The sequence below is a fragment of the Cryptomeria japonica genome, chromosome 10 (assembly GCF_030272615.1).
Source record: "Cryptomeria japonica chromosome 10, Sugi_1.0, whole genome shotgun sequence".
NCBI classification, from domain to species: domain Eukaryota; kingdom Viridiplantae; phylum Streptophyta; class Pinopsida; order Cupressales; family Cupressaceae; genus Cryptomeria; species Cryptomeria japonica.
The window spans coordinates 720,597,350-720,622,421 of record NC_081414.1 but is presented as its reverse complement, the minus strand read 5'-3'; positions in this window follow the sequence as shown (position 1 = coordinate 720,622,421).

The following is a 25,072-nucleotide window of genomic DNA, read 5'->3' as shown; positions in this document are numbered from 1 at the left end:
GACCTCCTGCACCAATGACTAGAAGGTTTTTGGCCACTATGAACAAGGTATTTAGTAAGTCTTCCCATTAGGAGCTACCCTTCGAAGTTGCGCAAGTGCAATTGAGGCCTATAGCCTAACGAAGCACCAAGAACTTAGTAGTCACACAAGCATCATTGAGATCTCTAGGATCCTACTAAACACCCAATGTGAGAGTGAACTCTCATATAGCCCCAACCATTAACCCTTTCGTAGTCAATGGCCTATTTATTATAGTGAGTTGGGAACCCCAGGTCCGGGTGTACTCACTTGGGTCATTCCCCTCTTACCTTCTCAAAGAGCAAGTTGGGAGGGCAGGCCCGCTAGAGGTAAACACACAATCAAACAAGAAAAGGTTGGAGGGTTTGGATTTCTGATCGTCTAGTAAGATGAGAGCATACTTTCCTACCTTTACGTTTTTCTTAAAGACACATAAGACAATGGTTCATTCCATTTTAATTAATATCTAGGTGCCTAATTTAAATAAATGCACAATATTTGGTTGAATCAGCTAGGCAACCTACAAAACCACTTGATTAGTAGTTTGAAAAATGGAGTCTTCAAAAAGTGTCCTGCAAAACAACTTGATTAGTAGTTTGGAAAAATAGAGTCTTCAACAAGCGTCCTGCAAAAAACAACAAAATGACAAAAATATTAATTTTTTATTTTATTTTTTATTTTGGAATGAATAGAAAAACATGAATAAAAACTTTTTTACTAATGACAAATGTGGATTTGAAGAAAGCTTTGATGGGTAAATGGGGTTTGACTAGATTTTTGCCACTTCTTAAGGGATAGGCAAGCGAAAAATGGGGATTTTGGAGGAGAGATGAAGGAATGGGAAAATTTGTCCAAGAGGGACAAAGAAGCAAAAGTTGGAGATGGATAATATGAGAAAAATTTGGAGGTGATTGGATAAAAGGGGAAGAAGTTATGACAAACCCTAAAAATAGAGAAATATGAGATTTTGGGCTTCAAAAAGTGGTTTTTTGGGATAAGGCCTCCAAGGAAGGAAATGTGGAAAATGGCAATGCGGAGAATCTGGTGAAGTTTGGAGGAAAATGGAGTCGAGATAAAGAAGCCCTAGATTTAACAGAGCAGAAACCCTAAATTTAATAGAGCAGACAGAAACCCTAGATTTAACAGAGTAGAAACCCTAAATTTAACAGAGCAGACAGAAACCCTAGATTTAACAGAGCAGAAACCCTAAATTTAACAGAATAAAAAAAAATGTCAAAGGTCTAGATTTCTGATTGTCTAGATAGATGAGCATAATCTCCTACTTTCACACTTTCCTGCGGTTAGACAAATTATCTTTAAACAGAGCAGATAACAGGAAATGAAAAAAAAAAAGAAATGCAGACTACAGTTAGTGCCTAAAAATTTCAGACAGATTAACAGAGCAGACAGTAGCACTAAACAGATAGAAAAGTGTCAAGTCCAAATTTCTGATTGTCTAGATAGACAAGAGCATACTCTCCTATTTTCACACTTTCCTGCAGTTAGAGCATACAGTCGCGCTAAACAGAATGAAAAGTGAAAGGTCTAGATTTCTAATTGTCTATATAGACAAGAGCATACTCTCCTACTTTCACATAGATTATAATTAAATAGAGCAGATAACAGAGCAAATAACAGATTGGATAATATGAATTCAAATTCCCACAAAAACGCTCACGCTAATCGCAAAGCTATCGTGCTGAAACAGAAACATAAATAGAAAAATAATAGAAACAAAAATGCAACAGAAATAGAAAAGAAGTTGTTGCGCCAAAATACAGAGCCACTATTCTCGAACCTACAAAAAAGGTTTTTTTTTTTTTTTTTTCTGCAGTCGCGCTATTTTGGAACCTGAGTCTCACAACTCACAAAAACCTAAAAAAAAATTAGTTCTTAGGGACATGGGTCCCACTGGGCGTGCCAAAATGAAGAGGGGAAAATAGATTTGAAGGTCAAATGATCAAAACATAATGAAATAAACATGTAGAATGCTAAAATATCATTAAAAGACCATTTCACCTTGCTATTTTACCTTCTCCTTCGGATTGAGCTTGATGAAGTGAAGGTGCCCCTTGATAATGCTCCACTTGATGTGCTCCTTTGATTGCTGGATGTGGATGGCTCTCCAATGTTGTGCACAAATGGAATGGATTTGAAAAATGATAAGGATGAGATGATCAAGTTGCCAAGATGATTTCCTGGGCTCAAAAGGGTAGCATAAACTTACTGGATTTCAAGATGTTTAGAATGAAGGGATGGAGCCCTATTTTATAGGAAGAGGAGAGGAAAATGGATGGCTAGGATGAATTTGAGATGAAGGGCTAAGATTCACTTGTGAGCTCACACTAGGTCCAAGAGAGGGTGTGGAGACCAAGAAATATGCCTTAAAGGCATTTCGTATCTCCACACTCCACAAGATGCATTGGAGGAATTAAAAATTCTCCAAAAAAGGATATCATGGGGATTGGAGGAATAAAAAGGAATTAAAAATTCCTGGGGAGAGGGGATGCCTAGAGGATTGTGTGATTTTGAAAATCTTACATTCACCTAGGAAAAGAGCATTTAAAGCTAGTGGCTGGATGAAAAGGACAAAGAGTTGACTTTGTGGCTAATCATAATGATTAACCATTAATGACTCATTAGGAGGGGGATTAGAGGAAATGTTAGGTGGGATTAATATTTGTAGGAGAATTTGACTAGGAGAGAGAATGAGTGGAGGGAATAAAAAATTAGAAGAATAATGTTAAGTGAGTTTAGGGAGTTTCTAGAAGAATGAATTAAGAAGATGATTTGTAGGAATCATGTAGGTTAACTAATTAATTGAAATTAATTAGCTAATAGGAAGATTTATGAGGATTTAATTTTTTAGAAGAATAAAGAAAGGGATTGATTTATTAAATAAATCAATCACATGCTATAGTGACAATATTAATTATATTTAATTAATATTGAGGAGAATTTGAATTAACACAATTAATTAATTAATTATGTGAGGCATTAAAAATAATTAAAATAATTATTTTTTTAAGTGTCTACAGAAAGAAACTAAACTACAAAATCTAAGAGCTCAGTTTGAAAATCTAAAAATGAAAGAAGAGGAGAACATAGATGATTATCTGCAAAGTGGATGAGATTGTGAGTGCTATAAGAGGACTTGGAGAGGATGTCAAAGATGAAGTTAATGTCAAGAAGGTTATGAGGTCATTAACTTCAAAGTATGAAATAAAGGTCTCTTCTATTGAGGAAGCTGAAGACTTAAAGACATTCTCTATGGATGAATTATTTGGCTCCTTATCAGCTTATGAAATGAGAACAATAAGAGGAGAAATGTCAAAGAGAGAGGTTGCCTTCAATACCACACATAAAGGAAAAGAGCAAGCTATGAATGAGGATGAAAATGACTCTGATGCTACTATAGAAAAATTTGTAAGGAAGCTCAAAAGGGGTTCAGGAAATTACAAAGGTAAACTGCCTTTCAAATGTTTCAAATGTGGCAAGTTGGACACTTTGATTCTAAGTGCCCTTAATGGAGAAAAGGATGAAGATGAAAAGAAAAACATGAAGACTCTTGACAAAGAAAAGATGAAGAATTGTTATATGTCGAGGAGAAGAAATTTTTGGAGAAAAAGTAGTCTTTACACATTTGAAGATGATGCCTCTGATGAAGAAAGTGTCTCTGAAGGCTATTGCAGTGATGGTGAAAGAGAAGTCAATCTCTTTATGGCACAAGAAGAGTTATTTGTTGATGCTGAAGAAGCGGAAATTGAAGCTATAGTAGAACTTGAAGGTGAGCTTGTGAGTGCACTAGAATAACTTAGAAAGGTAAGAAAATAATATAAAAAGTACAAGAATGCTGCTGCTGAAGAACAAGACCTGCAGAAAAAATCTTTTGAGGAATCAAAGAGAACAATTTTTGATTTGGAGACTCAGTTGGAAGAAGCAAAGGATGTATGATGTAATAAAATCAGACTTAGAAAGAAAGGATAAGGAATGCCAAAAAATGGAAGAAGACCTTGTAAGTCTAGAAAGGAACTGGAAAAGAATAAGGATGAACTTGTTGGTTCCCAAAAATGGACGGGTTTACACTACCATTGGGCAGAGACCAAGCTGATTCCTCCAAATATCTATGGAGAGCCACCTCCAACTATCAATATCTATTAGGATTGGACCAACTTTAACAAGGACATAAAATCCTTCTACACTTTGGGCTCTGCAGGACCCGAGAGGGTGATCCCTTCAATGAATTTCTTGCTCTTTGCAACGATACTCAAGAATTTACTGAAAACAAAGCAGATTATCTCATGAAAAGATTCAATAGAAAGGGAGAATTCTCAAGGATGGCAAGTCCTTTAGTGATCCTCAACCTTAAGCTGGAATATGAGAAGGATGGGACAACTTTTCAGATGAAACATAAAACTTAACAAATGATATTCTGAAATTTTAAGAGATTTGTAGAGATTCATCAGTTAAAAGCAAAACAAGGCTGATAAACAAAACCGGTTATAAGCATTGATCAGTGCCTTACTTCATTGGGAACCTAAAAGTGTGACAAAATTTGATCTGATAACATAAAATCTGAGATGATACTGCCTTACAATATGTCCCATTTGTAACCCTAACCCAAAACTACTTTTGTAACCCTAACCCAAAACTACTTATCTAAAATCCTTGCATAAGCCCTATCATTCTGCAACTCCATTTAAGTGATTTAGTTTACCCCTTGGGCCGAAGCATAAATAGAAAGCTACATACATCATAACAATGCACTAGATGAAATAAACTCTTGATTCATTTCATTTGAAAATTGATAGAATCATGCAATGGAGAGAAAAAGGTCGGAACTCTATTTTTCTTTAAACAAAATGCTATCTCTGTCACAAGATAAAATTTATGCATAACTCCTTCAAGAACCTGTACAAAATTTGACACTAAAACATTTCTTTATTTGCTTTGTAAAAGATTTTACAACTTGTTTGCTTCACTTCAACTCGCTACTGGAAACAAACTATGAAAAAACCTAATGAACAAGAAAACTGAACCTACAAGACATTTCCAATAAATCTGAATCCTTCTTCTGGCCACGATTTCCTATTTTATAGAATAAAGGGAGCAACAAGCTTTCAGCTAGAAGACACATGTTAACAACAGATTCATTCTTAACAATCAGCCCTAAAAGGTCGTATGCAATTCTGTTACAAAATTGTTTAGATGTCCATGCACTGGCACCTATGAATCATTGTTCTTAACTAAAAATTGGTAGGGGTAAAACCATTTGAGCCATGTCATTATCACCCTGACACCTTCAGATGGAGTGTGAGATGTTGCGCTTTTGTCCTATTGAGCATTTCCCTTCTAGGAAAGGAAACGAGGTCCTGACAAGAAGAAAAGTTGCCTCTAAACTAGAGGAGGAGCTTCAACCTTAATGCCCAGGATCAGAGTCAGTGGGAGGGGGAGTTAGAGAGTAAACATAATATGTTGGGGAGGGCTTGTAGCTTCCATGTAGCTACATGGATGGATTGCTACCACTCCCTACCCATTCCTTTTTCATTCCTCTGTGGACTCTCTCTTAGAACTCCCTGCCATCCAATGATAGAGTAGACATAGAGGTTGTGCCATGCGTGGCCTTTCTTCATAAGAAAAGGCTTTCACGCCCCCTCTAGAAATCCTCCCCACTTTCACATCCCCTTTGGCAATAGACATACTCACACATGAGAGAAAAAATCCATTTAGTATCACATAGTATATTGCAACTCCATTTACAAGCCTGCTCAAACATCATTCCCTTTGCAAAAGGAAAAACTGCATTCAGAAAATGAAAAGGCTTTATAGTCTCCTACCAATTTGATCACCACCTTACTATATTTATAGTTAAACCATACTTCATAAAGTAGTGCCTGTTCATGAAACATCATCACTCTGGTGCTCTTAATTCAATCTTCTAGCTATGGACACTAGAATTCATGCATATCACATCCACTATATTCTTCTCTCAAGGTTCATCTGATGCGAGTGATTTTATCCTAATTTTATTCTTCCATGGGTGCACATTCTACTTCTTTAGGATCTTTGTCAACAAGAAAATCTCTAAATTCATTAGAGAACTCGTGATCCGTCATACTTGAACCAGAAGCTTATCCAAATCCTTTCACATCTCTAAGATATCATCCTTGCCTTGTCGAATCAGTCCTTTTCTCAATAGAAAATTTGAAAATAATCCTCCTAGATTGGGTTGGCATCAAAATCTCTCAACTGGTCACTAATCATCCTGAGTGGACAAGTTTGTATCCCATTTATTCTGCCTTTCCCGTGCAAGCTACGACCAATACCTTTTATGATCCCTCCTAATTTCATATTTGAAACTCAACTGCAGATCTTACCCAGCTTGGCAAATCCAATGACCATTGCATGTCGACTCAACATTTGTCCTTCCATCTGTATCCGTGGACCCACCAAATCCTAACTAAATAATGCCATATCATCTTTTGATTAGACTTTGTCATCGGCCCCACTGTAAGTCTTCCTAGCCAACCCTTGACACATGGCATCATCTCACGATGCCACGGTCCATAACATCCTTGCAACTTCCATCACGGGGATACGTGGGCCGTTAGATTTGTTCAAACTTTACTACTTAGCACAATGTCTGTTAACTCCTCCAGAATTAAAAATTGAGCATCTTTTACCTCAGGATAAAACATCTCCATTCATTTTGAACATTTGCAAATTGATAAGACTATTAGTAAACTGACCTTCACCGCCTGAGAACCTGTAACAATGCTTTGACTGGTTATACTCCCAATCTTTTTGATTTCCGTTGAAAACATGTGGCATCATCTCATGTTGTTGCGGTCTTTATAATCCTTGCATCTTTGATCATGAGGTAGCATGAACCATTGGATTCATTCTGTGTTTAGCAAACGGTCAAAATCATTAGGACTTTTGGACTTAGGGAAAACATAAGTGCGGGAACAAATATTTAAAAGGAGACCAGTCATAGGGAAATTTTATGTGACTTAGGAAAAATCACACTTCATAAACCGGTTGACCACCACTTAATACTTAGGAAATGAAATAGCCCTACCTATGGTAAACAACCCTTGGCTTTAAGTGGGAAAAAGTAACAACAAAATATATCATTGCTAGGGTTTTATGTAAGGAAAGCACAGTGCGGAAATGCCTTCCTAATGTCAATTAACAGGGAAGATCATACAAGAATGCAGTTGAAAAACTTTTATAGAACGTTAAGAATAACATATACAAAAAAAAATAGAATCAACACAGAAACATAACACCAAAAAATTACGTGGGAAAATCCTTTCAGAAAAAAGGCACCACCAATAGTTGAAACACTTTATTTCTAGTAAATGAATTTACAATAAAGTTTCAGTCTACAACTATAGGTATTCATTCTCAGATTCTCACAAAATGGATACTCCAATCGACTCACACTATCAATTGCACACCATAGTTATCCAATGGCTACATATATCAAATTGTTGACAGTTTATCTGAGCAACTGCACCAACGGTTTGAAGTCTAACTATCTGCGTCAGTTTGCATTCATGAGAAACACAATATCCCACTTGCACTAGGAAGTCGGGTCAGTTCATATTCATATACACCGACAAGACCATCTTCAGTGTCCAAGTGTTTATCTTTTGAAACAAGTTTGGAGCGCACACTCGTAGTCAGTCTCTACTCGATCGGCCATCGGAAAAACCACAAATGCATTGCTTCGATCTCCCGATGACACCACAAGGACTTGATTGGGCCATCGACATAGCTCCTATCTTGTCAACCCAATCACTAATATCAACCCGATCGCTGAAGGCAACCTCATTGAGTATCAGAGTAGTAAACAACCAGTTCCCCCGATCTCTGATGATACTCCAATCACCAAAGGCAATTCCATCGGGTCATCGGCAAGAAAACTAAATAGCTATCCCAATCATCCGATCTTCCTTGATCTGCTCGATCTATCTTTTGCCATGGTGTTACTCCCTGGTTTGTCCACGCATCCAGCTAGGCGCCACCTGATCTACCACTAGACTGCCACCTCATCAGTCACCAAGCCACGATGGTTAATCAGGGAGTATCTTCATCATGTAGTATAGTGACAACCATCTGATCATCCCGGACTTGTTCACTAGTTAACTTGCCTAAGCGGCTTTCTTGCCAGGCCCCACCACTTGGTTGCCAAGCTATGATGGATAACGTTCTTGCATCTCCATTTTGCAGTATAGAGACAACCATCCAATCATCACGGACTTGCTCACCAGTTAACTTGCCTGAGCTTCTTTCTTGCTGGGCCCCACCACTTGGTTGCCAATCCGCGATGGATAATGTTTGTGCATCTCGCCATAGTGAAATAGCGACAGTCATTGATCCACCTTCAACCTGCACGGTCTTTAACTCGCTTCTTTTTGCATGTGCTTTGTCGCCAAGCCGTGGGGAATAACTTCGATCATCTTCCCATTGTGGTATAGAAACATTCGTTGGATCATCTCAGACTTGCTCACCCGATAGTCGATCACAATAAGAGGGTTCCATCAGCCCATTGGCAAGAGTCACACCAACAGCTGTTCCATTGAGATAGGTTACTCTGATCAGTCTGAACACAAGTCAAGTTAATTCAAGGCACATATTTCCAACAAACTCCCACTTGACAAGGAATTCACTGGACCGATTACCATTTCAGATGTTACTGAGAATCATGGGTATCAAGACCCATAAAATTAGAACACTACCTAAACTAGTGAGTGCTCACCGGTTTCGTCAAGGCGTCTACAACATTTTCCAAAGTGTCTACCTTGTTAAGAATAACTTTTCCATCTTCCACCACATCACGAACAAAGTGAAACTGAACATCAATATGCTTCGATTTGGCATGGAAAGTAGGATTCTTCGCTAGACATATAGTACTCTGATTGTCACTCCAAATTCCAACCTGCCCTACATCAAAACTAGTATTTGAACTCAAATGCCTAAGCCAGAAAACTTCTTTACAAGCATGTGTGGCTGCCATGCATTCTTCCTCTGTATTGGAAAAAGCGACTATAGGTTGCCTCTTGCTCATCCAACTAAGTGCGCCACCATTTAAGATAAAGATATATCCACTGGTGGATCTCCTGCTGTCAATGTCTCCTACCCAATCAAAATCCACATCAACAAATGCTTAGAGTCCTCTTTGAATCAAATAAATTACCATGAAAACACAAGGCAAAGTCTGAAGTTCCCTTCAGATATCTAAAAACTCTCTTTACAACATCCCAATGCGGTCTTCCTAGGTTTGACATAAATCTGCTTATTACTCCCACTGGTTGGGCAATGTCTAGTCTTGTACAAACCATAGCATACATCAAGCTGCCAATAGCACTTGCATAAGGGATGTTCTTCATGTCAGCAATCCCTTTTGGAGATTTCAGACTATCAAACACAGACATCTTAGTTCCCTACAAAATGGGAACAACTTATGATTTACAGTCAGATATATGAAACCTATCAAGAACATTGGTTATATACTTTCTCTGGTTGAGCCAAAGTTTCCTCTTATATCTATTCCTTTTGATCTCCATTCCTAGAATGTAATTTTTTGCTCCTAAGTCCTTCATTTCAAATTCCATAGATAGCTGAGATTTTAAATCTGAGATCATACCTTTTGCATTTCCTATGAACAACATGTCATCTACATAGAAAGCTATGATAAGAATCTTATCACCTTTAGTTTTTAAGTAAACACAATGATCAACTTTTGATCTCACAAATCCCAAGGACAAAGAAAATGTATCATACTTTTGATACCACATTCTGGGAGACTGTTTCAAACCATATAGAGACTTCTTGAGTATGCATACCAAATGTTCTTTACCTTTTTCCACAAAGTTCTCAAACAGAGACATATAAATCTCTTCTTCAAGATCACCATGAAGAAATGTTGTCTTCACATCCATCTGCTCAATCTCCCAATCATATGTTGCTGCAAGTGAGAAGAGAAATCTGATAGATGTTAGCTTATCCACAGGAGAAAAGATCTCTCCATAGTCAATACCTTCCTTTTGAGAATACCCCTTTGCAACCAATCTTTCTTTGTACTTGTCAATGCTGCCATCTGGACCATACTTCTTTTTGAATACCCACTTGTAGCCTATAAGATTTCTTCCTTTAGGCAATGGCACCAAATCCCAAGTTCCATTGTTATCCAATGATGATATTTCATCTTCCAACTAGGAATTTGAATCAGGCATCTTAATAGCTTATTTGATAGTCCTGGGCTCATCCGTATCTACAAATAAAGAATAAGCACAATTAACATTAAACATAGATTGATTTTACTTATTAGGTGTATACCTATTAGGTTTCCACCTCTCTCGAGTAGATCTTCTCAACTCTGGTGTTGAGGCTTCTTGAGGTTCAACAGGAGGCTCATCATCATGTTCTTATTTAGAACTACTTGAACTGCTTGAACTCTCCTCATCTTCAGGTATCTCTAGAGATTCTTCCTTAGCTGGAGGAATTTCAATCTCAGCTTCTCCTTGCTTTCCTATGTTGTGATCTAGTGGCATAGGTTTCAGCTCATGAAAAATCACACTTCTGCAGTACATAACCTTACTAGTCACTGGATTCCAAAGTTTTTATCCTTTCACACCAACTCCATAACCAATGAAGATACATTTCACATCTTTGTTATCCAACTTAGATCTATTAAAATTAGGCACATGAACATATGCCTCTGCACCAAAAACACAAAGGTTCCTTAAAGAAGGCTTCTTACCAGACCATGCTTCCATAGGTGTTTTGTCTGACCAATGCTAAAGTAGGAGAACGATTCACCAAGTAACATGTTGTAGCAACTGCTTCAGCCCAAAAATTTTGTTCCAGCCCAGCTCCGCTCAACATGCTTCTTGCTTTCTCCATTAGAGACCGATTCAACCTTTCATCGACTCCATTTTGTTGTGGAGTGTAAGGTATAGTCTTATGTCTCTTAATTCCATGATCAACATAGTACTTATCAAAATCTGCACTATAGTATTCACCACCATTGTCTGTTCTTAAACATTTAATCCTTCTCCTAGTTTGATTTTTAACAAAGTTCATAAACTCCTTAAACTGACTGAACACTTCTGATTTAATTTTAAGAAAGTACACAAATGCCCTTCTTGAATAATCATCTACAAAAGATACATAGTACTTAGACTTTGACAGAGAAGGAACATCCACTTGACCAAACACATCAGAGTGAACATAATCCAGAATGTCAAAAGACATGAGAACAAGAATAAAACTGAACTCCATTAGGTTTTCCATATATGCAGTGTTCGCAGAAATCAAACTCAAAACTACAATCATCCAGACCTTCAACCAGATTCTTATTCTTCAAAGCTTTTAAACCTTTTTCACTTATGTGGCCTAACCTATTATGCCAGAGCATTGTTTTCTCAGCATGAAGTTTAGCTTCTAATGAATTAGCATTATGCATCATTACAGTTGTCTTAACAGACTTTTCAGAGGTTACATTACAACATATAGGTTTAGCATTTAACCTATACAATGTACCAATGTGATCACCCTTTGCCAATACAATGTAAACCCTAGTCATCTTGCAACCACCAGATACAAATGTAAGTTGTACTCCAACATCATTAAGTTTACTTACAGAGAGAAGGTTTCTTGCCAGACCTGGTATATGAAGAACTCCATTGATCCCCTTCACTCTACCATCTGGGAATTGAATTTTAGTTCTGCCTCTCCCTATAATCTCCAACTTAGAATCACTAGCCAAGTATACCTTTCCACCAACATATGGTTCATACTTTGAGAACCACTCCTTGTGGGAGGTCATGTGGAAAGATGCGCCAGAATCTACTAACCAGGTGTCATCTGAGGTAGGCACTGCCAGGGCTGCTACAAATGCATCTGCATCACTCTGAGAAGATTTAGTGTCAGAATACTTCTTCTTCTTCTCCTCCTTGTAATCCTTTCGGATATGCCCTTTCTACCCACAGTTCTAGCACTTCACCTTTGACTTCTTTCCTGGAGATTTCGATCTCTCTGGAGACTTGTACTTGGACTTCTTTCCTTTCTTCTTGTCTTTGTCTTTCAATCTACCTCGAACAAAGAGTGCATCTTTTGTCATCTCAGAAGACTTATTTCTCATTTCTTCTAACAAAAGAGTATTAACCATAGTATCCATCTTGAACTAGGTCGTAGTACTATCGATAGCCATCACTAAGTGATCCCAAGAGTTAGGCAATGAACAGAATAGCAGCATGCAACATTCTTCTTCCTGAATGGGCACACCAACAAAAGTTAACTGTGCAAGAACCATGTTGAATGCATTCAAGTGTTCTACCAATGGGTGTTCTTGCATCCATCTTCAAAGAGTACAACTTCTTCCTCAGGAAAAGTTTATTCACCAAGGATTTGCCTTGATAAATATCTCCCAACTTATTCCAGAGAAGATGTGCAGTCTTCTCCTCATGAACGTTTAATAGAACAAAATCCTCATGAACGTTTAACAGAACAAAATCAGCAAGACATAGCTTGATTAGACCCCTTGCCTTCCAGTTGGCTAAATCCCAATCCTCTTGCTTCATTCCTGAAGGTTTCTACACAGACATCACAATCCAAAGGTCTCGGTCGACCAACAAGTCTTCCATCTTGAGTTTCTAGAGTTTGAAACTGGAACCATTAAACTTCTCCATGTCTATGTGCCCTGAGGTGCTCGCCATCTTAACCTGTAAAACAAACAAGTAGACACTCTGCAAGACTCCCACTGAAATATAACTGACACAAAAAACCAACCCTACCCAACAAGGATAACAAAATAGGCCAAGCTCTGATACCACTTCTAAGGAAAGCACAGTGCAGAAACGCCTTCCTAATGTCAATTAACAGGGAAGATCATACAAGAATGCAGTTTAAAAACTTTTACAAAACATTAAGAATAACATATACAAAATCAAATAGAATCAACACAGAGGCAAAATACCAATTAATTACATGGGAAAACCCTTTCGGAAAAAAACCACGACCAATAGTTGAAACACTTTATTTCTAGTAAATGAATTTACAATAAATTTTCAATCTGCAATTATAGGTATTCATTCTCAGATTCTCATGAACTGGACACTCCAATCAACTCACACTATCAATCACACACCATAGTTATCCAATGGCTACATATATCATATTTTTGACAATTTATCTAAGCAACTGCACCAATGGTTTGAATTCTAACCGTCTGTGTCGGTTTGCATTCATGAGAAACACAATATACCACATGCACTAGGAAGTCGGGTCAGTTCGTATTCATATACACCGACAAGACCATATTCAGTGTCCAAGTGTTTATCTTTTGAAACTAGTTTTTAGTGCACACCTGTAGTCGGTCTCTACTCCATCGGCCATCAAAAAAACCACAAATGCATTGCTCCGATCTCCCGATGACACCACAACGACTTGATCGGGCCATCGGCATAACTCCCATCTTGTCAACCCGATCACCGATATCAACCCGATCGCCGAAGGCGACCTCATCGAGTATTGGTGTAGTAAACAACCAGTTCTCATGATCTCCAAAGATACTCTGATCGCCAAAGGTAATTCCATCAGGTCATCGGCAAGACAACTAAATAGCTATCCTGATCATCCAATCTTCCTTGATTTGGTCGATCTATCTTTTGCCACGGTGTTACTCCTTGGTTCATCCATGCATCCAGCTAGGCACCACCTGATCTACCACTGAACCACCACCTCATCAGTCACCAAACCGTGATGGTTCATCATGTAGTATAGCGACAACCATCCGATCATCCGGACTTGCTCACTAGTTAACTTGCTTGAGCGGCATTGTTGTCGGGCCCCACCACTTGGTTGCCAAGCCATGATGGATAACGTTCATGCATCTCCATTGTGCAGTATAGCGACAACCATCTGATCATCTTGGACTTTCTCACCAGTTAACTTGCCTGAGCTGCTTTCTTGTCGGGCACCACTTGGTCACCAAGCAACGATGGATAATGTTCGTGCATCTCGCCATAGCGGTATAGCGACAATCGTTGATCCACCTTCAACTTGCACGGTCTTTAACTCACTTCTTTTTGCATGTGCTTTGTCACCAAGCCACGGGGAATAAATTTTGATCATCTTCCCATCGCAGTATAGTGACAGCCATTGGATCATCTCAGACTTGCTCACCCGATAGTCGATCACAAGAAGAGGGTTCCATCGGCCCATCGACAAGAGTCACACTGATAGTTGTTCCATCGGATAGGTTAATCCGATCAGTCTGAACACAAGTCAAGTTAATTTGAGGCACATATTTCCAACATTTTCTTCACAAAATGTAAGACACTTTGATAAACCCTAAACCCTAGACCTTGGATCATTTACAGAGGATACAAATAAAACCATAAAATCAATATTTGAGCTCAAAATTGAAAATTTCATACAATCAATTTTCAAAGCTATTAGAACTCAGCTTGAGAATTAAGTATGGTAAGCTTTAGACAAAATTCTAAGTAAGAAGAAGCACAACAAAGACATCAATGGTGTTGGATTTGAAAATGGACAATGTTCTAACAGTAAAGATTCATCAGGGAAGGAGATAAATTTCACCTCTTCAAGTGAAAGTGAAGTCAAACAAACATTCACTATCAGCAAGCCAAATGAGAAGAAGACATATGTTTCTGCTACAAAGAATCAATCAATAAACCAACATACTGATCTTAAAGGGAAAGCCAAGATAAATTATGGAGGCTTAACTAGATTCAAGGATACAAAAGGGAAGAGCTCAAGAAGACTGAACTATGTTGCTCCAAGGAGATAAATGAGAAATGACTTCAACAATGAGTGGTATGTACCTCAATTCCATGGCTACTGCTATAAATGTAATACTTATGGTCATATAATTGTTGAGTGTAAGCTTATGCATATGTCTCATCCTAGTTTTGCAAGTAGAAATCAATCTACTGCTCTTAGGGATATGAATGTTATTTGTTATCATTGTAATGGGTATGGTCATAAAGTTATGAATGTAGGAGAAATGTATCTTAGTCCTACAATAGATTTTCAAATTCATCATTCAATGTAAATGTAAAATGCTATCATTGTCAAAACTTGGGCCACATTGCTAAACATTGTAAGCTTAGGACAACTAAGAAAAATAAGACAGTGTCAACATCCGAACCTATTGCAAAATCAGAACAAATGGGACAACGGAAAAGAAGAAAGAAACCAAAAATTTTTGGGCAGAAAAGGATAAATATAAGATTGAGTCAAGTTTGATTGTTCAAAATGCCCTATATGCTGAAAGGAAAAACTTGTGGGTAGTTGACAGCGGGTATTCCAACCACATGACTAGTGATAAGAAGAAATTAATTAAGCTTGAAGATTGGAATGGTGGCTCAGTGAGGTTTGGAGACAATTCATTAATCAAAATTAAGGGCAGAGGCACACTACACATTGATGGCAAGCTGATAGCACATGATGTATATTATGTGGAAGGTCTGAAGAACAATTTTCTAATTGTGAGTCAAATGTGTGACAAAAGATATAATTTTACATTTGATTCCAAGGGCTATGAAATCAGAAAAGAGAGCAGTGGTTAGCTTGTTGCTAAAGGAAAAAGGATAGATGGAAATATATATAATCTTAAGGAATGCTTTGAGTCTCAATGTATGATGAGACAAGTTGATGAGAGCTGGTTATGGCATAGAAGATTAGGTCACATCAATTTTGATAACCTTGTTAAGGTAAGCAAGAAAGGGTATGTAAGACACATACCTCAACTTGTTAAGCCAACAAGCACCTTCTGTGATGAGTGTCAAAGAGGGAAGAAAACTAAAGTAAGCTTCAAGACTAAAGAATACTGAACTACAAGGCCGCTATAGCTTGTTCATACTGACTTATGTGGGCCTACAAGGATAAGATCTCTTAATGGAGAAAGATACTTCATGTTGCTTATAGATGATTTCTCTAGGATGACATGGGTCACTTTCTTGCAAGACAAGTCACAAGCCTTTGGAATGTTAAAAATATTTTGAAAAATGGTTGAAAAAGAAAGTGGATACAAGCTGAAATGTCTAAGATCAGACCATGGAGGTGAGTTCACATCAAATGAGTTTGAATATTACTATGAGAGACATTGAATTAGGAGACAATATTTAGCCCCTAGGACACCACAACAAAATGTCGTTGTGGAAAGGCCGCTATAACAGTCAAGGAAATGGCAAGGACAATGTTAAATGAAGCAAATCTGCCTGATGTTTATTGGAAAGATGTAATTCACACTACTATATACACACTAAACAGAGTGCAATTAAGGGTGAACAACAATATAATATCATATGAACTATGGTATGATAGGAGACCCTCATTCAAGTATTTCAAGGTGTTTGGCAATAAATACTTCATCAAAAGAGATGAAGATGGATTGGGTAGCTTTGAATCAAGAAGTGATGAAGGTATCTTCCTAGGCTACTCTACTCACAACAAGGCCCATAAGTGTTTCAACAAAATACTGAAGAAGGTAATTGAGAGTGTACATGTGAGAATTGATGAAGATTTACATAAAGGTAAAAATACTACAATAAATCAGATTGATGAATCACACAGTGAAGATGAAAATCAATCTGAGAGTGAACAAGAAGAAGAAGAATCAAGAAAATCCCCTAATAGATATGTACAAAAGAATCACCCAGAGGATCAGATTATAGGCAACAAGAATGATGGTGTGCAAACAAGAAGGAGAACAAGGAAAAATGAACAAGTAAATTTATGTCTTATGATAGAGATGGAACCTAAGACAATGATGAATCAATGATGAACAGTTAGTACCAAACCAGTACTAAGAGTGGGGGGGGTGAATCAGTATTGAGAAAAACACGTTTCCTTGTACCAGTTTGATTGAGAACACTACACTTGACTAGCAAACAATAACACCGGTCTAAACCAGATTACTACCGGTTAAACATAGTGAAAGACATAAACCGGTAACTCAGCTTTCCACACAATCTAACATCTTATTTCCACTTCACGCATATGCATACACTAGCTATACTTCAACAGAAATGTAAAGACTTATAGCTTCAACATCCTTTACCGCTTAACAGAGAATAACAAAGCATCACATGAAAAGCATCAGACATAACACACATATTTTTCACGTGGAAACCCAACTGGGAAAAACCACGGTGGTGATTAATACCCACAAGTTGTTCTTTGAACCCTTTTGAAGTCTGCTCTATTAGGAACCTAGTCCAGTTAAAGACTCTACAATAGGTTCTGTTAGGAACCGATCCTGCTAGGGATCACCCGGTTAAGGGATGGCTAAAATACCCGATTAAGGGTTAAACCCTGTTAAAGGTTACCTTGTTAGAGGATTTTTAGAACTCAATGATTTTGAGTCACCCTGTTAAAGGATTTACAGCAAGCTGGTTAAAGCTACCCTATTAAGGGATTTTCCAACTGTTGAAGGTATTACAATGATCTAGTAACAACACTCAATGCCAATGTAGATCCACTTTAGTTCCTTCCTTCTGCAATCACACTCTACAGGTATATATTCTCTTATCTAGTCTGGCAAGAATCACGTATCTCTGCACTTGGATACACACACAACATTTGCCAACACCCTCAACATGAAAAACAATATTGACCTTATAGGAAACAGATAGGTCGGTAGCATAAACCCTAAACCCTAAACATTTAGGTTAAGCAATTCATTCAACTCAATCCTAACTATTGATCATATTGCATTGATTACAACAGTCTTAAACAGATCTCAAGACGTTCTCCATCATTCATTCTTCACTGCTTCTTGGAGGCTGATAACCCATCACGCATTCTCCACCGTTTATAGAGACTTCACACATTCCTAAGGTAGATAGGATCAATCTCCTTCATGCAAGATCCTTCACGCACACAAGGCTAACGTGGCAACACAATTTGTTCTTCATTACAATACTAACTCATCACACGATGTCATCGGTTGAATCACACAGGCATAGAACACTTCAACTGGAAACCCTGAAGCTAAGACTACCAACTAATAGTCATACCATATGAAATCTTGATACAAAACATTCCATATACCGGTTCACATTCCAACATATCGATTCACTTGGACAAACATACCGCTTCACTTTTTCATATATACCGGTTCATTACATCATACCAGTTCTCTTGCAAGGGCTTACTTCAATATACCAGTTCACTCTTCATCATATTGACATCAATGACAACATACAATATCATCATGTCAACATACTCTGCACATATGCCAACAATCTTCCCCTTTGGCATTGATGGCAATATACAAAGATATCTCTGAGCTTCACATATTCTTCCCCAATACTGTAGATATCTTCTCCGCTTCACATCTTCTCCCCCTTTGACAACAATGCCAAAGTGAAGGCATAAACATCTATGTTCTACTATGCTACTCCCCCTAAGGAGTAGCATCCTTCAACACACCAATCCTGAGAAAAATATATCAATGTAAGCCCTAACTGATGTGGAGCACACACCTTTAGTTCACCTCTTGAAGGGGAAGCACCCCTAATTCACCTCTCAAATAGGTAGAGGTAGCCTTTGGTAGAGGATTGGTGAGTATGTCTGCTAACTGCTCCTTACTAGAAACATGTTCCAGTACAACTTCTTTGTTCTGAACCTTTTCCCTTAAGAAATGATACTTAAGCTCAAAGTGCTTGGTTCTAGAATGTAAAACCGGATTCTTGGAGATGTTAATCGTACTTGTGTTGTCACAAAATATACTTATCGGTTCAGATACAGGAACTTTGAAGCCATTTAATACATGCTTCATCCAAATTGTCTGGGTGCAGTTCATAAATACTGCAACATACTCCACTTCTGCTGTAGACTGAGAGATACAACTCTGTTTCTTACTCATCCATGAGACTAGTCTTCCACCAAGAAAGAATGCACCACCGTTTGTGCTCTTTTGGTCGTCCACATTACCAGCCCAGTCAGCATCTGTAAACACTTTCAGGTTGAAATCATTACTGTATGGATACCATAATCCATAGTCAATAGTTCCCTTCAGATATCTTAGAACTTGCTTGACTCCTACCAACTGGGATTCTCTTGGGCTTTTCTGGAATCGTGCAACAATGCCCATTGCATGTGCAATGTCTAGTCTGCTATGTACTACATAGTGCAATTTACCAATCATTGATCGGTATTCCTTCTCATTTACCAACCCTGAGTCATCCTCTTTGGATAATTTACAACCGGTCACCATCGGTGTACCAACTAGTTTGTTGTCTTCCATGCCAAAGGTCTTCAATACCTCTTTGACATATTTGGACTGAGTGATAAAGATTCCATCTTTCACTTGTTGAATATGTAGTCCGATGAAGAACTTAATATCCCCTATAAGTGACATCTCAAACTCCTTTTTCATCTCATCTGTAAAATCATGACTCATCTTATCATCTCCTCCAAAGATTATGTCATCAACAAATACCTCACAAATCAGAATTTGATCTCCTTCTGACTTCAGGTAGATATTAATATCCTCACTTGTTCTCTCAAATCCAATCTTCACAAGATGGGAGTGCAAGCATTCATACCATGCTCTAGGTGTCTGCTTTAGTCCATATAAGGCCTTATGTAGCCTACACACCATGTCACTGTCTTTTGATAGGGCAAACCCATCTGGTTGCTCTATATACACCTCCTCTTCTAGTATTCCATTCAGGAATGCAAACTTTACATCCATTTGATATACTTTGAATCCCTTGAATACTACATATGCAAGAAGCATACGAACTCCTTCCAATCTGGCTACTGGAGCAAAAGTTTCTCCATAGTCTTCTCCTTCTTCTTGGGCATATCCTTTACACACCAATCTGGCTTTTTTTCTAACCACTGAGCCATTTTCATTCAGCTTATTTCTGAAAACCCATTTGGTGCCAATGACATTTTTATGCTCTAGTCTGGGTACCAAAGACTATGTACCATTCTTTTCTATCTGGTCAAGTTCCTCTTCCATTGCCTTGATCCTGTCTTCATCTTTATGTACCTCTCTGAATGTTTTAGGCTCAAATTCAGAGATCATGCAAGAATTTTCTCTGATCTTTCTTCTTGTAATAATTCCTGCATCCTTGTCTCCTATGATCTGCTTTGGATCATGATTCAGCTTTACATATCTAGGAATGATCTTAGTTGTTTCCTCTTGCTTTTCTTCTTCATCCTCATCTTCATCAGCATCAACATCTACCAATGTAGGAGCACTGTTACTGGTGCTTGGTTGTTTTGCAACTGATTCCCAGAAGGTTACTACCGGTTCATCTCCTACTTGCTCACTACCAATTTCCTCAGATTTCTTAGAGGTTTCATCAACTCTAACATTGATGTTTTAAAAAATTCTCTGAGTCCTATTCTTGAAACATTTGAGAGCTTTCCTCTTCGTGGAATACCCTAGGAATATTCCCTCATCACATTTAGCATCAAACTTTCTCTGATGTTCACTCCTCTTGATATAACATTTACTACCAAACACTCTAAAGTAGCTTACCACTGGTGTCTTACTAGTCCAATACTCATAAGGTGTTTTATCCTTACCCTTTTTGATGAGTACCTGGTTCATTGTGTAGACTGCAGTGCTCACCACTTCTCTCCAAAATGTGTGAGCAACCTTTCCTTGGATCAACATAGTTCTAGTTACTTCAACCACAGTCTTGTTGTTTCTCTCTGCTAGGCCATTGTGTTGTGGAATCTGGGGGGCAGACAGTTGCCTCTTGATGCCATTCTCTTCACAGTATTTGTTGAATTCACTGGAAGTGAATTCTCCTCCTTGATCAGTTCTAAAGTACTTAATCCTCTTACTGCTTTCTCTTTCAACCAGTTCTTTGAAGGCTTTGAACTTTCCAAAAGCTTTAGATTTGTCCTTCAAGAATGTGACCCACATCCTCCTCGAACAATCATCAGTAAGAATCATAAAATACCTATCTCCCTGCACACTCCTAGTTTTCATAGGACCACACAAATCAGTATGCACAAGATCAAGTAAAGAAAGGTTTACCTTTGAAGGTTGAGGAAGACATTTTCCCCAGTTGACACTCTCTGAACAAAGGATTTTCCGGTTTGCTCAGCATAGGCAATCCTCTAACTGCCTTGATCTTACTGACCTTCACAATATTGTCAAAGTTTACATGGTAGAGTCTCCTATGCCATATCCAGCTATCCTCAAACTTATCCATAAGACATGTATTGACATTAACATTTAGCTGAAATAGGTTACCTTTGGTCTGCATACCGGTAGCCATCAGTTCACCATTCTTTCCTTTGATTTTTCACACTTTATTTTTGAATTCCAGAGTGAGTCCATTATCATTCTGTTGAGCAACACTCAAAAGGTTGTGCCTGAGACCTTCTACCCAATACACATTGTCAGCACTGCTTCTTCCATTCAAAGAGATGGACCCTCTACCTTTTACCATACATGGTGCATCATTACCAAAACAAACTACACCACCATCATACTCTTCCAGAGATAGAAATTTACTCTGGTCACTAGTCATATGGTGAGAACAGCCACTGTCGATAATCCACTCATTGGAATTATCAAAGCGGGAGACAAGAGCCTTCTTGTTTGACACATCTTCCTTGACCGCTACAAACACAATATCTTCATTTTCTTCATCTTCTGATTCCTCATCAGTGATACCTTCATCAACTGCTACAAAACAATTTCTTTGGTTTCCTCCTTTGATTTTCTTGAGCCTCTCTGGTTTATCCTTGTTGTCACCATTAGGGCAGTTTACAGCAATGTGTCCTATCTGGTTACAAGAAAAGAATTTCAAAGGAAGCTTACCTCTATATTTACCAGTCCCCTTGGGAAGTCTCTTGGCAAGAAGAGCTTCAAATTCCATCAGGATCTCCTTATCATCCATTTCTCTACTTTGTCTTGGTTCACCACTGGTACTAGCTTCTTTGCCTTTTCTAGATGGTGCAGCAGATGCTCTGAAGGCTAACTCAGTCTTCTAAATACTGCTATCATAATTATTTATCTCATAAGCTATTAACTTTGCAATGATGGAGTCTAGGGATACCTTTGTCTTGTCTACAAACCTCAACTCCTGAATAGCAGCAACCCTTATTGCATAGATCGGTAATAAGGATCTCAAAACTTTGCTAACAACAGTGGAATCTTCCATTTTACCACCTACACTCTTGATATCTCCAACAACAGTTTTGATTCTTATTCCATATTGTTGAATGGTATCTCCTTCAACCATTTGCATGTCTTCAAACTTTCCCCTAAGGATTTCTTCCTTAGCTTGTTTCACATGCTCATCACCACCATAGATATTCTCAAGGGCATCCCATACGTCTTTGGGATTCTCTTTGTCCTGAACATCAATAAACTCAATGGCAGATAAACTGCTAATTAGGGCTTCCATGACTTGCCCATTCTCCTGGATCTCTCTCTTTTGATCATCGGTGAGAGTACTGATAGGGATAACATAAGCATTCTCAACATAGCTCCAATGTTGAGCACCCATGCTTCTGATGTATATCTTCATTCTGTCCTTCCATATTTTAAAGTTGTCTTTGTTGAACTTTGGACCTTCCCTCTTCATCATTAGAGTAGGATCTTTACCTCAAGCGGTTAAGCTTACAACACAGAGGACCTGGAGGATGCTCTGATACCAATTGATGAATCAATGATGAACAGTTAGTACCAAACTGGTACTGAGAGGGGGGGTGAATCAGTACTGAGAAAAACACTTTTCCTTGTACTAGTTTGACTGAGAACACTACACTTGACTGGCAAGCAATAACACTAGTCTAAACCATATTACTACCGGTTAAACATAGTGAAAGACATAAATCGGTAACTCAGCTTTCCACACAATCTAACATCTTATTTCCAATTCACCCATATGCATACACTAGTAATATTTCAATAGAAATGTAAAGACTTAGAGGTTCAACATGCTTTACTGCTTAATAGAAAATAACAAAGCATCACACATAACACACATATTTTTCACGTGGAAACCCAACTGGGAAAAACCACGGTGGGGATGAATACCCACAAGTTGTTCTTTGAACCCTTTTGAAGTTCGCTCTGTTAGGAGCCTAGTCCAATTAAAGACTCTACAATAGGTTCTGTTAGGAACCAATCCTACTAGGGATCACCCAGTTAAGGGATGGCTAAAATACCCAATTAAGGGTTAAACCTTGTTAAAGGTTACCTTGTTAGAGGATTTTTAGAACTCAATGATTTTGAGTCACCCTGTTAAAGGATTTACAGCAAGCTAGTTAAAGCTACCCTATTAAGGGATTTTCCAACTGTTGAAGTGGTTAGAGGTCAATAGGTATTACAATGATCTGGTAACAACACTCAATGCCAATGTAGATCCGCTTTAGTTCCTTCCTTTTGCAATCACACTCTGCAGGTATATATTCTCTTATTTGGTCTGGCAAGAATCACCTATCTCTGCACTTGGATACACACACAACATTTGCCAACACCCTCAACATGAAAAACAACATCGACCTTATAGGAAATAGATAGGTTGGTAGCATAAACCCTAAACATTTAGGTTAAGAAATTCGGTCGGCTCAATCCTAACCGTTGATCATATTGCATTGATTACAATAGTCTTGAATAGATCTCAAGACATTCTCCATCATTCATTCTTCACCGCTTCTTGGAGGCTGGTAACCCATCATGCGTTCTCCACCATTTATAGAGACTTCACACATTCTCGAGGTAGATAGGATCAATCTCCTTCATGCAAGATCCTTCACACGCACAAGGCTAACATGGCAACACAATCTGTTCTTCGTTACAATGCTAACTCATAACACAATGTCATTGGTTGAATCACACAGGCATATAACACTTCAACCCAAAACCTTGAAGCTAAGACTACCAACCGGTAGTCATATCATATGAAACCTTGATACAAAACATTCCATATATCAGTTCACATTCCAACATACCGGTTCACTTGGACAAACATATCGCTTCACTTTTTCACATATACCGGTTCACAACATCATACCGGTTCTCTTGCAAGTGCTTACTTCAATATATCGGTTCACTCTTCATCATATTGACATCAATGACAACATGCAATATCATTATGTCAACATACTCTGCACATATGCCAACAGACATATGATGAGGCCAACAAGAGTGAGAAGTGGATGAATGCAATGGAAGAAGAACTACAATAGATTGAGAAAAACAAGACTTGGGATTTGGTTCCTAGGTCAGCAGACAAGAATGTCATTGGGACTAAATGGGTCTATAGAAACAAGATGGATGAAGAAGGAAAGGCAATAAGGAATAAGGCAAGGCTTGTATGCAAGGGGTATGCTCAAGTAGAGGGCATAGATTTTGAAGAAATATTTGCACCAGTTGCAAGACTTGAAGCTATAAGGATGTTCTTGGCATTCTTAGCCTCTAAAGGATACAAAGTATATCAAATGGTTGTCAAATCTACATTCTTGAATGGAAATATTGAAGAAGAGGTCTACATTGAGAAACCTAAAGGATTCCAGTTGCATGAAAATGAGAACTTTGTTTGCAGATTGAAGAAAGCATTATGGTCTAAAGCAGGCACCTAGAGCATGGTATTCTAGGTTGGATAAGTATCTCCTTTAACAAGGTTTCAGAAAGGGAAATGCTGAACATAATTTATATATGAAGGTAGATGGTGAACATATGATCTTAGTTGTGGTATATGTAGATGACATCGTCTTTGGAGGTAACAAAGATATTCTATGCAAAGAATTTCCTGATCAAATGCAGTCAGAGTTTGAAATGTCCATTCTTGGAGAGTTATCATATTTTCTTGGTTTGCAAATATCATAATAGAATAAAGGGATATTCATCTCTTAAACCAAGTATGCTAAAGACACATTGAAGAAATTTTAAATGGAAGACATCAAACCAGTTGGTACCCCCATGGTGACAGGATGCAAGTTAAACAAAGATGATGAATCACCTAGTGTATATCAGACCTTGTATAGATCCATGGTTGGAAGCCTGTTGTATCTTACAACATCAAGG